This window comes from Cydia amplana, chromosome 7 (assembly GCF_948474715.1).
Source record: "Cydia amplana chromosome 7, ilCydAmpl1.1, whole genome shotgun sequence".
In the NCBI taxonomy this organism is placed as follows: Eukaryota; Metazoa; Arthropoda; class Insecta; order Lepidoptera; family Tortricidae; genus Cydia; species Cydia amplana.
In genome coordinates, this window is record NC_086075.1 from 2,443,948 (window position 1) to 2,457,910 (window position 13,963).

The 13,963-nt window shown below is 36.7% G+C and overlaps 1 protein-coding gene, 1 long non-coding RNA gene and 1 other non-coding gene across 3 annotated transcripts in view; 1 reads left to right on the forward strand and 2 right to left on the reverse strand.

The window, feature by feature from the left end:
* LOC134649415 (uncharacterized) overlaps nt 1-13,963 on the reverse strand; it is a 356,591-nt gene that overhangs the window by 238,743 nt on the left and 103,885 nt on the right. The gene's annotated exons all lie outside the window — the stretch shown is intronic.
* The window catches only part of LOC134649372 (centaurin-gamma-1A), a 384,793-nt gene that overhangs the window by 230,638 nt on the left and 140,192 nt on the right, over nt 1-13,963 (forward strand). The window lies entirely within an intron of this gene.
* Nucleotides 13,427-13,498, reverse strand: Trnah-gug (transfer RNA histidin (anticodon GUG)). The gene has a single exon. It is a non-coding gene; the product is annotated as a tRNA-His (tRNA).

Here is a 13,963-nt window from a genome sequence, read left to right on the forward strand (position 1 = left end):
CTAAACACAATTAAGTTGCATTGTTTTATCAGAGCTCCTATGGCGACCTAGCTGGACCCTACGAATGGCGTAACAATCCCGTGTGGTGACTGTATGTAAAGTTTCATCTCAATCAAATGTTAATGGGAAGTGGATCTAATTTTCCTTGCAAGATTTGATGCGAACATACACATAATACAAATAAAAGCTTTAATGTATATTATTGTTCGTCAAATATCTCAACCGTGAAGAATAAACTCAATCAAACACAGGCTCATTCAGTAAATCTTGCTTGTATAAGTGCACTTAACGGGTACAGTTATTTCCCCCGGGCCCGAGAGAGGTAAACACGGGTAAATAAGTTAGTCGATCAGCTTGGCGGTTGTTTCTGCTGAAATAATGAGATTTGGGGGCATTGGTAGGTTGCGTTTTAAGAAGAATGATAGGAATCATTACATAGTATAAAACAAAATCGCTTCCCGCTGTCTGTCCCTATGTATGCTTAGATCTTTAAAACTTCGCAACGGATTTTGATGCGGTTTTTATAAATAGATATAGTGTGATTCAAGAGGAAGGTTTATGTATAATTTGTTAACCCGTGCGAAGCCGGGGCGGGTCGCTAGTGGTGAATAAATAGAATTATACACAAATTTAGTCAAATCGTCCTATTATGTATGATATTAGGTGACTTTTTGAATACTATCTGAGAAACAAGCAGACGAATTGCCTGTTGGTAAGCATTTTCCCATGGACATCCGCAACACCAGAGGTTGTAAGTGTGTTCCCGGCCTTTAAGATGGGAGTAATCCCTTTCCTTTCGCGCTTTTTCTTTTTAAAATGGTGCTTTAGTTTCATGGCTTAGCGATGTTTGTATGTACGGCATTGACGTATATCTCAGGACTGGCCTTACGGGCAATAAGAATGAGGCATGAATGGGGACAGTGCAGCGGTGTGTCACCGCTACAACGCGTTTGGTTGATGTGTTCGCATCACGCGCGCGATTGGTCGCAACTAGTTGCGTTAGACTGCACCTCGAATTCGTGAGTGACACCGCTGAACTAGTACCGTTTTTAGTGCCCGTAACGCCCGTCCTGAGATATACGTCAATGATGTACCGTCTCTTCCTATACCATATGCTATATATGCATATGCTATACCAGATACCTAGTATAAACTACCTGTAAATTATATTGTAATAGTCTACTAATGAAAAACAGGAATTTCCCCATATTTACCTTTTCCACCCTGGGGAAATAAGTGAACCGGTTAAGTGCACTTATACAATTTGTAGATTGCTGGCCCGATCCGGAACGGCGTCTGATTTCATTAACGCTTCGGGAAGATTGCGGGATTCGTTATTGGAGTTCTTTGAAAGAGGTACCTAATTATAAATCATGCACTTGTAGTTAACGAAGGTTTTTTTTTGTATTGATATTAATGGAGTATTTGCCTGCTGTTAAAGTGTAGGTACTTACTAAGCCTCAAGACGATTCGGGCGCTTATATTTAATTATTGTTTGCGGTAAATGTTTACTTACGGATTAATAGGCTACATTCCTACTAGTCAAATCAGCTTCTTTTTTAGAACTGTCAAAACGATTTTTTAGTATGGAATTTATATGAAAACAAATATAGTGACGTCACGGTAAACTCACCTACTTTTTATATTTCAATCCGATTTATTAAATACAGATTGTGTTTAAAAATAGCTGCTGTCTATGTTTTTCTAATAATTATCTGGTGCTTTATTTCGTGCACGGTTTGAAATAATTTATTTTAAGTACAGGAAACATCCCTATTATGTTACTGTAAAATGTGTCATCATCATCATTTAGCCTTAGCTTAGTTAGAGTCTAGTATAGACTATAGGAACCGGGTCATGCAGGCAGGGCGACAACGCTTTTCGTGGCTATGTAAGTCAAATGTGTATTGTCGTTAATAATAACTGTTGATAATGAAATGTAAATATGTACTAACGTTGATATTTACGTTTGCGAAAATTTATTTACATATTACATACGTGTTGTAAAAATACATATTAAATTTAAATGAATTAAATACCAAATACTCCATGTCCAACTTTTTTTGCTAAATGTATTATTCTGGTAGCCTATTTTCGCTAGGACTTTCAACATGTCAGCAAGTTCGCTCATAGCAATTCTACTAGAACTAGGCATGTAGTAAAATATTTTAATTAATCCGTTACAATGTTCAATGTACGTCACGGCTGACAGTCTGTGTCCTATGAGTCGGAAGATCGTCAACTTCAATGGCGCGTGCTAGTCAAGCCCCATTAATTACTTAGAGATTACTGTACATTCCAGACATTATTAGAAGATAATATTTAACCACTCGACTGTTTACTGGCTAGTTTCAATATATTAAATGAAGAGAATTGTGATACATCCGTTCCGTGTTCTAAATGGAACGGCTGACAGTCCGTGACCTATGAGTCGGTTGATCGTCAACTTCAATGGCGCTGCTATTCAAGCCCCATTACTTACCTAGATATTACTATACCTTCCAGACATTATTAGAAGATATTTCTAACAAGACTTATACTCGTATCGACCGGGATATGAACCGTGATTACCTTTTGTATTGTTTTCGAGCTCCCGATATGTGTCGACATAAGTGTAGTGAAACTAACCTTGAATCATTCAAAACTGTTATTTCTAACAATTTGATAGTTTACTGGCTATGTCAATGAAGAGGTTTAAGGAAACAAAATGATATTGTGATTAATCCGCTCCGTGTTCTATGAGTCGGAAGATCGTCAACGTTTTATTACTTACTTGATTTGGTTGTTAACTTGAATCTCTCCTGTAAGTTTCGGCTACTGTTCGGACATATATTTTACAATTCATACTCGTAGTTGGCTGTCTATCTCTCTAACTAATTCGGTTCAGTGATCCAAAGTGAATCTTGGCCTCCGAAACGAGAGCGTGCCACCTGTCCCGATCCTGCGCAACTTCCTGCCAGTTACCGACGCGAAGCTAAAGCAGATCCGATGTCACTCTGTCTTCCCAGCGATTCCTGGACCGACCCGCCAGTTCACCCTGTCCAGTCCAATCAGTCAGTCAGTCGGTCGTCCCATTAACGCCTTCTTGACAGCTCAATGAACATGATAGGTGTTTCAATTATTCCGATACGGTTCTAAATGTGCTACGGGCGACAATCCGTGTTCCATGACTCGGAAGATCGTCAACTTCAATTGCTCATGCCATTCAAGACCATTAGACGACTTGGAATTTTAGCCGTAGAATCTGTACCGGGCTGTTAAAACAGCTAGCCAACTATAAGTTGTAACTTATAGTTGGCTAGCTGTTTTAACAGTTTAGAAACAATATAATATTTTAATTAATCAATTTGCACTGAAGTCCAAAGAAGTAACGATATCCAGACAACGAATAAAGTCGCTGATTTAAGAGAAACTGTTCTCCATACAAATGCTTTCGGTATCAATATTTATTTTATAAAGAAATTATATGTACCAAAAATTGCAACCTTCGCTACTTTGATATGATAAAGAATATTCAAAAGTGTACTCGAAGAATTTTCTTAAAAATGATACCCACAAACAAGCACCTAAAGCGTTCCATTGTTGTCATAAATGCCTTACATTTTCGCTTTTAAAATACCTTGCAGGCAGACAGGCGGGCTCAACCGCCTTTGTATAACGTTTTGTACCTGTCTGTTAGCTTGACAGTTTTAAAGTTTAGGCAAGATTAACCAGGAGAGGCCAATTCTTACTTTATTATTTTATTACTAGCTTTTGCCCGCGACTTCGTCTTCGTGGAATTAGTAATTTAGGTAGCTATTTATTTTATCCAATCTGCTTTTTGTTGATTCCCACCCCAACTTTCACCCCATTTAAGGGTGATTTCTGGAATAAAAACTACCCTTTGTCCTTCCCGGCACTCAAACTATCTCTGTACCAAATTTCAACTAAATTGGTTCAGCGGTTTAAGCGTGAATAGGTAACAGACAGACAGACAGACATCCTTTTATAATATAAGTATGTATGCAGTGATCTCTTTGACGGCCCTTTAAAGTTGATTACTAATGCCTGTTGAATCTAATAGTAAATTCTCGATTCTTTGGGCCGTAACGCTCTGTATAGGTACCTCATAAGGTAATAGCAATACTCGTACGTGCCGCTTTAAGTAGGTATTTCTTTTTTGACATTAGTGATCCACAGGAACAGAGAATGTGCACTGCAGTCTCCTCTGTCTCCTGGCAGAACCTGCATGTCGCATCTTGATTCTTTCCGATTTGAAACATGTGTTTGTTCAACTTACAGTGTCCTGCAGTCAGTATTTCTAGTCACCGCGCAGGTTTTGTGTCTTTTGAGCCCTAGAAGCTCCTTAGCAATTCTGCTGTTGAACCCTTTGATTAGAGCTTTCGGGTGTTCTTGTCCTTTGACCAACTTCCACCAACAGATTGCTCTAGTTTTTATGTTTCCGTACCCAAAGGGTAAAAACGGGACCCTATTACTAAGACTCCGCTGTCCGTCTGTCTGTCACCAGGCTGTCTCTCATGAACCGTGATAGTTAAGCAGTTGAAATTTTCAAAGATGATGTACTTATTTCTGTTGCCGCTACAACAACAAATACTAAACACAGAATATAATAAATATTGAAGTGGGGCTCCCATACAACAAACGTGATGTTTTTACCGTTTCTTGCGTAACGGTACGGAACCCTTTGTGCGCGAGTCCGACTCGCACTTGGCCGGGTTTTGTTTAAGTTGCTGAGCAGAGAATATTATTATGCATCCCGTTTTGGGAGCTGAAAATCCAATTCATTTTAGCAATCGTATTGGCTTGATCACCTGGAGAGGATGGGGGAGGATCGTGCTGTGAGAAGAGCGTATGTGGGGCACGTCTGGGCGTCCCAGGTACCGCTGGAGTGACGAAGCCCAAAAATACCTGTCCGCCCTCGGAATACTTAACTAGCGTGAAGTGGCGCAGAATAGGGCAGAGTGGCGCTCTCTTGTGTCAGAGGCCAAGATCCTCTTTGGGTCACTGAGCCAGTGATGTATGTATGTATTGGTATATTATTATATAATGAAAATCAAACCATTTATAGGTACCTTGAAACTGTAGAGTCAGGGCTCGGCATGCAATACCCTAATGGATTACCAAAAGCAATTATTACATTTTATCTTTGGTAACCATAAATAAAGGGGGTATGTCACATAAATTCTCCGACAAATGATAAGGACGGGTAGAATTGATCTTTTCGACTGTCAATATGTAAAAAAAAGGTACATGTGCCTTATGGTGTGGGGATACGGTTTGTATTTGAGTGGATCTTAGGTACTGTTTTGTGTTTTTACGGTTTAAAAATAAAATATTTTTTTTAAGTCATGTATTTTCCAGTACAGGTAGATTTTGAAAAACAGGACGAAACTTTTGTACTTAACACTTTCCAAGACGAAACTCTTAGGACAACTAGGGGCAAATATTTTTTTTTTTATTATTAAATATTGTTTTAAGTACGTATCGAAGTTAAGAAAGGGTCGTGACGGAAAACTCTTACACTTTTTTCACATACTGCTCTTCACATCACATACGAGTGTGAGAAAATCATTTTCATGTTCATGGAACACACGGTTGGAACGGAGTTAAGAAAGAGTCGTGACTCGTGACGGAAAGCTCTGACACTTTTTTTCGCCTAGATTCCAAAACACTGTAGTCGTACGGAAAATTTGTAGTCGTAGGTAGGTACTGAAAATTTGTATTAAGTGCAGCCAGCAGCAGAAGTTGCTAAGCGGACGAAGTGTTCAAAATTACCTTGACGCGCTCTTATTCTCCTAGCAATGAAGTTGCGTCAAGATCATTTTGAAAACCTCGCCCGCTTAGCAACTATTGCTGCTGACTGTACTAATCGCGCAAATCAGCTTTATGCACCTATCCCAGCCTTATTTCGTAATTCCCATAAAAACCTTCACGCACCCGATTCCTATTCAAAGGAATCTTCCTTAAAACACTCTCACGCAAGATAACCACCATTTACATACATTGGAGTGTCCGGAACTCACTGGGAAAAGGTCCCATGTGCGTGCGTATGGGCCCGCGATACACCCTTATCTCTTTTATGGGGGATACAAACGAGGGGTAAATATGGCCTTAGAAATGGTGGGTTTTCGGAGTAGGTTAGTTACCGGACGGTGTATGGGGCTGTCAATAAAAAATGCGAGCAGGATTTTTCATACAGTGTACCTACACTGTATGACAAGTACCTACTTGTACTTAAGAGGAAAAGGGACGGAGTCACGTGACTGTTTCTATACATACAAACGTAGTCCCCATTTTCCTCGCAGATCAAACAGACTATGGCTAAGTTGAAAAAACCGGCCAAGTGCGAGTCGGACTCGCGCACAAAGGTTTCCGTGTTCCGTACCATTACGCAAAAAACGGCAAATAAAAATCACGTTGTATGGGAGCCCCACTCAAATATTTATTTTATTCTGTTTTTAGTATTTGTTGTTATAGCGGCAACGGAAATACATCATCTGTGAAAATTTCAACTGTCTAGCTACCACGGTTCATGAGATACAGCGTCGCGACAGACAGATGGACCGACAAACAGACAGACGGACAGCGGAGTCTTAGTAATAGGGTCCCGTTTCTACCCTTTGAGTACGGAACCCTAAAATAACCTTCATAGTACGTACTTACTACTTCATTCATAGTAACACTCGTAAAATGTTTCAGTCCTCTCTTCGCCAGCTGTGAAAACCTATTGTTTTCTGTCCATAATTTGTTCATAAATACATTAAATCACATAGGCCAATGGATGCTAAAATTAAAACCGATTTATTCACAACTCACTCAAATCGCATTTCCCATCATGTCATCAGCGGCTAAGCGCATTCGAACTCATTCACTTCCAAATAACTCGCATCTGAACCGAATTACCCTAAACCGTTATTATATTTCCATATGCCAACAATTTGCCGAATCATGCAAACTTGATAAATGCTGACCGAAACTGCGTTGCCATGCTAATATGACGCTTCAATTCACTCCATTAAGAAGTTGAAACTCATCAATTCAATTTCGGAAATGTAAACATATTTTGTTTTTATTGGCGCCAACAATTTTATATCATGCATTCGAAATTTAAAATGTCATTTAAAAATCAACTGTATCCCTTTGATTTAAGCGAATAGGTTTGCTTAGTAATGGTAAGATTAAGTTTGTTTAAAAAAGGTTTGCAACGTTTCGGGTGATTCAGCAAAATTAACCATTTCGGTTGATATTATGGCGTGAGGTAAACAGTTTTTATTAAATTTGACCCTGTGGTTATTGAATTGCTCTTTTCCTTTTTAATTAGCCAGTTTTGCTAAATTAACGCGCCGAATCTAATTTTGGCAAACCGTTAAAAAAGTAATAAAGAGACATTTGCGATGAGAAACTGGGTTCGTTTAATAGTCAATCATCATTCTGACACTTTTTTATACCTAAGGGTTAATATTATTAGTTATACTTTTTTTGACGCTGTGTCAAATGTTATTTGACAGTTCATTTTGAATTCATTTGTGTTATTTCATATCTATGTTATATACGAAAAGGAGAAAGCTAACTTTTAGTGACAGACGCTTTCGAATGAAATAAATCAAGGCTATGGGCCTGATTCGGATTTTGTAATAGATATCTATTAGACATCGCCAAGATACGATAACGATATGTTTAAGATCTAACCTGTCAAATTTGACATTTCCGCGATTCTGGAGATACTCTTGAACGACTTCCACAAGATATTACTTAGAGATCTAATTCACATCTAATAGATATCTAACACGATCTATCGTAAAAGTGACATTGGTTGCCCGAATTGCGCTGCAAAAGAGAACTAGTTGAAATCTAAACTATAACGTATCTAGAATGGATCTGTACGTGTCGTCTCTTGTGAATATCTTGAAGTTCGAATACGGCAGTTTGTGTTTTTATGGAACATACTGGAACGTTTTCTGAACGTACTGGAGCGTTTTCGACTTAAATACGTGAGTGACCCGTTTTTAATATATTTATATATTTGTTATGCTATACAATTCTAGTCTCATAATACGTAAAAGTCAATTTATGGTTGGCTATCGATCCAATGTGGTAACGCGGCAAGTGTACAGCTTGCGACCTTGCGAGGTCTAACGCGGCAAGTGTGATGGGCACCTTTTCACCCGGTACAGCTTGCAGAGGCCTTTTTGAATGCGGAGTTTATTTGTAGTTTATTGATTAATTTAGACACTTTAAAGTTCTTTTTTTCATCTAATCTCATATGGTGAATAAATGATTTTTAATTTATGGTTAATATTAGTAAAATACATGGAAAATCATTACTTACTCTTATTTATTTTTAATTTTAAAATAAGGTGTTTTGATAATAAACTTATCTTGTTGCAGGTATAAACAGTTTTTTTTCTGCAAAAGGCGTAGAAGTAAGTAATTAAGACGCTACGGAAACTGAATATAAGATAAAATAAAGAAAGGCAGCTCGTTATTTAGCTGGATATTTTTTTTATTTGTGACTCGTTTTATATCTGTGGCACGTTGCATTTTACCCTTAAACCTACGTGTACTACACGGGGTCCCGTTGTTTCCCATAAAGTTTTAAGTCGTAATGTATTGTTTGTCATAATATCATTAGTCATAAAACTGAAACCGTTAACTTTTCAGGATTTTCGTCAGGTTATCCTATAGATTGGTTAGGTTAGGTTTGTTTTATGGCAATTCTGAAAAGTAACGTGTTTCTGAAGCAAATAAAATTATGACTAACGAAAATGCGGGCAAACAATACATTATGCCTTCAAACTATTTAGGAAACAATAGAGACCCGTAATACGAGTACACACTTGTATTATATCCTATAGCAACCCAGTCAGCAGCAAAAATTGAGTCAAAGTTTAATTAATGGTATTTTAAAAATCGAACGAAACAAAACAACAGAGTGTAGAGAAACTACCTATATGATTATTTCATAAACTGTCAAATCTAACAAGTCGTTGTGACTACCTATAAGTACCTATTTACCATGTTGGCATTAGGGTTTTTAAGACAATATTTGACTTAGAATTCCTAAGTTTTACTCAACTTTGTAAGCATAAATGCAAGCCTGCAGGCACGATATCAATTACAGCTAAGCACAGTAATTTCAGCGGTTTTTAGTACCCACTATTTTCCTACTATTACTAACTTAATAGGAGTTTCAATGTTAGTTAATGTTAGTTACTATAGAGATTGTCGAATGACAATGTTTACTGAGATAATAGTTAGTAGTACTCCTTATTTAGTAACTAGTGACCCGCCCCGGCTTCGCACGGGTTAACAAATTATACATAGATCTTCCTCTTGAATCACTCATCTATTTAAAAAAACCGCATCAAAAACCGTTGTGTAGTTTTAAAGATCTAAGCATCATAGGGACAGACAGACAGCGGGAAGCGACTTTGTTTTATACTATGTAGTGAAAGGCCGATATATAAACTAGGTAACCAATCAAGATGCACTCATGGGCAGTGGAAACGGGTCATCTGGAGTATTTCAGTGCTAAGACCTTTTGCAGTCACGCCTTGAAATAATTGAATTATGGAAATGTCTTTTTGATACTTATATTTCAACATTATTTTTATCCTAATTGCAGCAGCAAATTCAAAATAATCCGGATAAAATCAGAATCAAAAAATATTTTATTAAAAGTCCTGAATGAAAAGTAATAAACCTATTTAATTTCAATGAATAATACTCCTACCTCAATTAATTAAAGAGTTTAACTTGGCTTCAATATTCTCCCTGCTTACTTTGCTATAACGACGCCATTACTCGACTACGATAAAAGGAGAGTAATGTATTTAACCTAAAGCGACGACGTGTGAGTCAAAGGCAAAATGTTCTAGAATCTGTTCGGAAAGTGAAGAGTCGTGGAATGTATTGGGCCCCGTACATTCCACGACTCTTCACTTTCCGCACAGACTCGTAACTGTGTATTCGGAGTTTATAGTGTTTTCCAAACTCGTTGGGTACCTACGCTGACAGATGTCACCTCAATACAATTTTGGCGTTTATAGGTTATTAAAGTGGAAGTTTGAATTATATTTTCATCCCAAACCTGTTTGGCAAAGCTAATTTTGCCTGATTTTACATTCACGTTAACACAGGTCCACCAAGCCGGTAAAAATCGAGTTTCATCACCTAGGTACGAGGCTTAAAGACTCCTTAAAGGATGACTCACGCTAGACCGGGCAGGGGCCGGGCCGGAGCTTCCGGCGCTTCGTTTTCTATGGAAAGCACCACGTGATCACCGATCAGCCGTCATAGAAAATGACGTGTCGGACACCTCGGCCCGGCCCCGGGCCGGTCTAGCATGAGTCATCCTTAATCTTACACAAAATGGTAACACGACCCCTTCCAAATTAGCGCCAACAAACGCCAGCAATAAACGAGGCATTACGGTAATCCTTGTTTTGGGCATGCATAGTTTATGCGGAATTACGGAGATAAAGCACGGCCTGTAATTACTGTGTACCGGTACAGAACACAGAGAATACACAGGAAAATCGAGCGTTTGTTTCAACACGCTGAAATCACGTGATAATGAAAATTTATCAGATCAGTCAAAATTAACCATCATTAGCGTCAAAATTGACGTTAGGTAATACCGGTATATCGGACCGAGTTTTTAAGATATATATAAATTACGACGAAAACAGGAATCGAAGGAAGAAATGCTCAATTCTTAAATAAAAAAAGAATATTATGTATTTTATGAAATGCAAATTTTGACAAAAAACTAAGATATAGGTAAACGAAAAAAAAAAACTTTTATAATACTAATCAATAACATTATGAATGCCGGTATTTATTCCGGTATTTCTTAATTGCTAATCAACTACTGTTCAAATTTTATTTTGATCTCATTTTGATTTGATTCGCAGCACATTCGCACAGTTAGCACTTCTATTTATATACTTATTGGTGCAAGCGAGATCCAAATGATGTAAAAATGAAATCATTAAGTTAGTAAAATTAGAATAGTCCGCTAAGTAATAGAGCGCACAATCGTACTGATTCTAAAGATTTACTGTGGCTGACAACACCTTAATTGAGAATTAGCACGGGGAATGGAGGCTGAATAAAAATGCACTATTACGTGAAAGGAAATGGACCTCCCAGCGGATTGCAGATGCGCTACCGATTTTATTAGGATATAGAGTAGCCATTAAAAAGTAATATAGAATAGGTACCTACTTCAAGAACTACCGTAGTACCGTAAAATGGTCCTATTTTGCTCCTCTGTAATACTCTAATCTCCTACCCATCAAAAACATTACAATTGTAAAAAGATTTAAAAGATGCAAGTCTCGCAACGCTGTTTTTCGACTATAACAAAGTTTTGAGATATTGTGAAACCAAGTTGGTTATTTTAGTCAGTGCCAGGGGGTGAAATCGTATCAATATTAGATAGGTATCGTTATTATTTTAATACATAATAATGACTTTGCAAATCAAAACTTATCCACGAATTGACTGAATTCTCACTTCCTGCCTTTTGCTACTAATGTGCTAATAATTCTATGTTATACGCGTATACAGGTAAAAGTATATATTAAAACTTTGCACCCCAAATTATTACCTATAGGTATGTAGGTAGGTAAACGATATTCATAATTATTTTAATTTGGAGCAGATATTGAAACAAAGTAATTTTACCGTAATAAACGGTTGTAATTTTCTACTCCGTTCATTAACTCTACGATTGATGCTCCACGTGTCTTAATTAAATGCTAATAATTTCATTACAGCAAGAAGTGCAATGATGCATCGTCTTTATCACGTATCACTCCATATTTGTTCATTGAGACTTGAGAGTAGGTAAGTACCTATTGACATGCATTGAGTAGATGCCTTCACAATACCGCACGAAGAAAAGATGTAATCTTCGCTTTATTCATGAATAGGCTACATGACTAATTTTCATTTATGGTATCAATCGATCGGGTTTGTTTTTAGGATCAAATGTGTATATGGAACCCATTGCATTAAAGCAAAACAAAAGTCAGAAATTATAGTCAAAGTCCGACAGTCGCACTTCACTCGCGAAACGCCCCTCACAAAAGGATAAGTGAACGTGACGTCAAGGTCACTGAGATCCCATCTTCTAGTATGGAAAAAACAAGAAAATTGCGTTTTTGTCCGTGAAATATTGCGTTTATGTATATTCATATTCATATTCATTTTATTTATAATATTAATAATATTACATGTCAATTATATGTATAGTTGTTATACAATATTTATTTGGATAAAATGTAAGGAATCGAATGGTACCCTTACTTTTTTCGTTTTTGGAAGTTAAAAAAAACTTAAATTTTGAAACTTTCAGGTCCTGTGTATTTTTGTATCATTTCCGTATATTTTATTTTAATATCCACATTATTGTAATAAATTGCTCATTTGCCATCTATTTTACTAGATTTTGTTATAAAATTCAACATGTGTGTCATCAATTCATCATCCCTATTTCATGATGAAATAGGGTCATTGCGCTAGTCCAGCAGTGGACGAAAACTATAGCATGGACATAAACTATTGCAATTTTTACCCTACCTAGTGTCCGACCGAAACTGTTTTGTTTGACTCAGTTTCGGCCGAAACTACAACTTTATGAACGTGTTAAAATCGTTGAAAAAAATATCAGGGGCCTTTCTTTTTAGCTAGGTACCTAGTTTTAAAATAACTCGTATACATTAGGCTAAATACACATTTTTTTAATGTATTTTTGGACATATAAAACCAATAGCGATAAATAAAACAAATATTTATACCTCGTAAGTAATTATTTATACCGCATAAACGCAATGGAATGCATAGTTAGCACTTCTTGTAAACAAATCATTACATTCATTACGAAGCGAAGCACACCGAGTCGGATGCACGATTGCACGCGGCCATAATAGAAACGACAGCACTTCAATCGAAAACAAAACAAACGAGCTTTAATGACTACTAGCGACATCTATGTTAGCACGTGTTCAACTTTTAGCCCCTTTTACGAACTAAGAAATGTTCGGCTCACGACGTTCGTTACTCTTGCGCCAGATGGCGGTATAAACAAAGTTCAGCTACTGGCCGCTAGATGGACGCTAGATTTATTGTTATAGTTATTTTAATACTGATTTACTGTAAAAATAAAATTAATTTTAGTAGAAACATTCTCTTCAAATATTATCTACTATTTACTAATATAACCAAATATTTAATCCTAATGCTGTGTATGACCTGTAATACTGGTCGAAATTGGTAATCTTTTGTTTTCTATTTATTTTGTGAAAAAAAAAGCATAAACAAAATCTATGATATACTATAATAAATTATTCATAATTTTTTTTTAATAAATATGAAAAATATACAAAAAGAAACGCCCCGCCATGACAGTCTTATGCACTGCCGTGACCAGGATTCGAACCTGGGTTACTACGGCCACAACGTAGGGTCCTAACCACTAGACGATCACGGCTATCGAGGCGATGAGAGGCGGCGCGAAATTTATTATCGCCTTTGACAACGTTACACAAGTTGAAGTTAGTCGAATTATGTAAAAGGAAGTTATGTTTATAATATTGCTATTATTTGATTAAGAAGTTCGAGGCCAGTTACATAAACTTATTGACTGAAGAAGTAAAGGTTACAGTGTTTTCGCGATTTTATTTTTGGACTAAAGATTTTTTTTTGTTAACTTTAGATATTTATTGTAAGTGTAATTAATAAATGTAATCTCTAAGTACTTACAATTATAATCGACCATGTTAGTTAAAAAAAACTAAATTCAACTTTATTTACTGTAAAAATAAGAATAAATGTAAGTATTTCATTTAGGTAATATTATATTTAGTTTAATAAATATTGCAGTATATTTAAGTAGAGAGTTGTAAATAATAGAATAAGTACTGGTAATATACATATATACTTACCCAATACCCAC